This window comes from Halyomorpha halys, unplaced genomic scaffold (assembly GCF_000696795.3).
Source record: "Halyomorpha halys isolate HHAL.00 unplaced genomic scaffold, Hhal_1.1 Scaffold484.1, whole genome shotgun sequence".
Lineage (NCBI taxonomy): Eukaryota > Metazoa > Arthropoda > Insecta > Hemiptera > Pentatomidae > Halyomorpha > Halyomorpha halys.
Window position 1 is genome coordinate 257,770 of NW_027107936.1, and position 3,819 is coordinate 261,588.

A 3,819-nucleotide genomic window follows, 5' to 3' on the forward strand; every position below is an offset into this window, starting at 1 on the left:
ATGATAATATAATAGATAATAAAATTACCCTAATTAATAAGAAAAAAATCACCTAAATCGGACCAGTATTAACGATCATAGAGCGAAGTTAGTAGTTATCAAAAACGTTACCATAGTTACCACACTTTCATAGGTCAGTTGGGCTGACAAACAAATTATACCTAAATTTTTGTAATTAAAAATTAATAAAAAATATTTCAAGGAAAATTTAGATGGAGGGCTAAGTTGTTAAATATTTAAACATTAATGTATCACAAAATAATTTAATTTTCGTTTTGCGAACTAACTCTGCAAAGTTTAAACTACCTAATTACCCGCTACCTAGAAAAGCCGGCATTGCTCAGTACTGGGGATTGTATTGCCTGGAAATGTTCTGGCAAAGAGTTTGGAACATTCCAGAAGCCTTCCACGAAGGTCTGCTTTCAGGACCAAACAATACAACTACAATGCGAAAAATTTTAGCTCGGGACTCGCACAGACCTATTTTTCGGCGAGTCCAAAACTCATCTTGGTTATTTCACTGTCTTAGCTACCAAATCACTTTAAAATGTGTTTTAACTTATTTGGTATTTTATTATTCGAAGATGATTAATTAATGTTCAGCTCTTTTTCTATTTCAGAAATTAACCATACTTAAAATTGATTAAAATGTATTCCAAGACTAAAAAATAAAATAAGAAAAAGTATATAAAATTTGTGAACATAGTGATTTAAAATTAGAAATTTATTATAACGACTAATTTGACAAACATATAACAATAAAAAAAAAATTGTATATAAAATAGAATATGATTATCAAATCTACAACACTGGAAAACGGTAGATTGAGAAAAAGTTATAACTGCACATTTTCAGCGCGATTTACTTTCCCATCCTATTATATGGAAGTGAGAGCTGGGTTTCTCAGGCCAGGCATTTAACCAGAGTCACCGCAGCAAAAATGAAATATCTTAGAAGGGCAGCCGGGTGAACTCGAAGAGATCTCATAAGAATTGGTAGAACAAGAGAGGATTCGGAGGTGAAACCCCTAACCGAGACCTTAGAGGAAAAAGAAGTCAAGTAGCTTGGCCATGTATGTCGAATTTTTGAAAATTGTGAACCACACTAATTCCTCGAAGCCTGAGAAGACCAAGAGCAGGCCAAAGATGTCATGGTTGAGTCGAATTACCCGACTGGGAGGGAAGGAGGCTGAAGAGGAAAGGGGCTGGAGTCCATGAAAGCACTGGAAAGTACGGTTGGACTGAGGCACCTCCACGCTGAAAGGCACAAAGGAAAAAGAAAAGAAGGAGTGTATAAAACAAAATGCAAAAATGTAAAGATAAATATTATTATAAGAGAAACATCACAAAATTTGGAAAATAGAATAAAACAACATATAATGAAAACAGATAATTCCAAACATATGAACAGTAAAAATTAATTCAAGGTAAAGCAATGCATAGATTAACTAAATCTAAAAATTAAAATTAAATAAAGAACAAGTGGCGAATGTTTTTAGAATAGCATTAACCAGTGGTTTGAGGTATCTAAGAAGAAGTCTCTCTAGAACAAGCTTGTTATAGAGAACGTTCAGTGTTATTGTTTTAACTTGGACTCCCAGTCAACCTCTAGCCCTTCATTCTTCCATTTCTATATTTATATTATAATATATTACCTTGGTATATTATTTTTAAAAAAAAAAAATCAATTGTTGTAATCAATACGAGTATAACTATACATTTTTTAAAAAAATAATATTTTTTGTTTGTCAGGGCTTAGGGGCGTAAAACCCAACAGTCGTCAACCACCATGTTTCTATTTTATTTTTCTAGATATTTGCATTTATCTCTTTGAAATTTCGTATTTTTTATTATTATGTTTTCCTTCATCTCTTTATTTATTTTTGTTTAAATCCAAAGTTTCTGAACTCATGAAATTTGAAATGGCTAATTATTTTAAAATCTTGTTTAACAGGTTATTTTAAAGTTTTTCTAAATTGACCTATTACTTGTTGGATTTTTTTTGTTAATGGTATATTATATAGTGCATGGTACACAGTTGAAAAATTAAGTGGACGAACATGTTTGTGAGAGAATCTACCCATTGATAAAACTCAAATACACACTCCTCAAACTCAATAAAACTCTAAAACTCAAATACTCAAATCCTTCACAGAAGTCTGGGAGGATTATCAGGTAATGAAGGAGAAGCCAGGTTAGAAACAAGTGGATTTGGGTTGTTGGGAAGCTTATCACATATGGGACATTGAGGTCATGATGGATGACTTGATTTGTGACAAAGTAAGGAGCGTTAAGGATTTTAGGAAGGATTTTGGACTGTACGAATTGGATTCAGGGAGGAATTTGATGGTTTAGTGGAGCCCCAAAGCTCAACTCCGTGAGAAAAATTTTACGTTTTTAATCAAAGTAGTTATGTAAATTTGTATAAATGTAGAGAGTATTTAGTGAGCTTACTTTTACACAAACTATAATCAATTAAACGTTTTGGGTTTTTATTGCATATTTTATTAGTATCGGTAGGGGGAATAAAAAATGGCGGCAGTTTCAAATACTTAAAAAAACATTGATTTTTCATTCGGAGCTCTATATCTTAAAAACTACCAACAACACTAGAAAATTTAAGAGAACAATATTTAAAGAAGAGTAAATTTGCTGAAATACTAGCCCTAATAGAGCTAGCTATTTACGTCCAATAGTTCTCGAGATATAGCTTTTTAAAAAGCAAAATTTCTTAAAAATCTACTAAAAGATTAGTAGTTAGTTAATTTATTTTGAGAAATCTATATCTCAGGAACTATGTGACGTACAAATGTCTATTAGCACTAAAATTAAAGCTAGTTTAATGGACTATAAAGAAGTTTATGACATTTATTTTCGTTGGAATAGTAGATTTCATGATATTTGCTAAAATAAATTGATTTATAGCTGTTCGAAAAATAAGTTTGATTTATGAAAAATATCATTTCAGAAACAATTGAACGTACAGATGTCTGTCAGCGCTCAAATTAAAGCTAGTTAAATTTACTACAAACTAGTTAATTATATTAATCTTTGTAGGAGTAGTAGTATATTTGACAAAATAAACTCACAAAATGTTATTTATAGTTGTTCGTATAAAATGTTGGATTTTTGAAAAATATATCTCTACGTCCGTAAGACACACATATGTCTGCCAACACCCAAAATAAAGAAAATTTAACTTACTATAAAGTAGTTTATAACACTTATCTTCGTAGGGGTAGTAGTTTTTCTGATATTCACCTATGAATATAAATTTGGCAAATGAAAATTTGTTCGAACAACTATAAATCAATTTATTTTAGCAAATTTCATGTAAACTATTACTCCTACGATGATAAACACCATAAAAGACTTTATAGCTCATTAAACTAGCTTTAATTTGAGTGCTAATAGACATCTGTACGTCATTTGGTTTTTGAGATAAAGATTTTTCGAAATAAATTCACGAACTACTGATCTTTCAGTGCGTCCCATATAACATTTTTATGAAATGTTGCTTTTTAGAAAGCTATATCTCGAAAACTATTTAACGTAAATAACTCAATTAGGGCTCATATTTTAGCAAATTTGCTCTTCTTTAAATGACGTTCTCTTAGGTTTTCTTGTTTTGTTGCTACGTTTTGAGATATAGAGCTCCAAATGAAAAATTGTTTTTTTTTTATCGCTTTGAAACAGCCACCATTTTTTATTCCCCCTACCTATACTTGACAGACTCATCAGTTTTGACTATTAATTATACATAGTTTTCATTAAAGTAATCAGAAATTGGGATGAGATAACTGCCTTTTTTCTCCTCTTG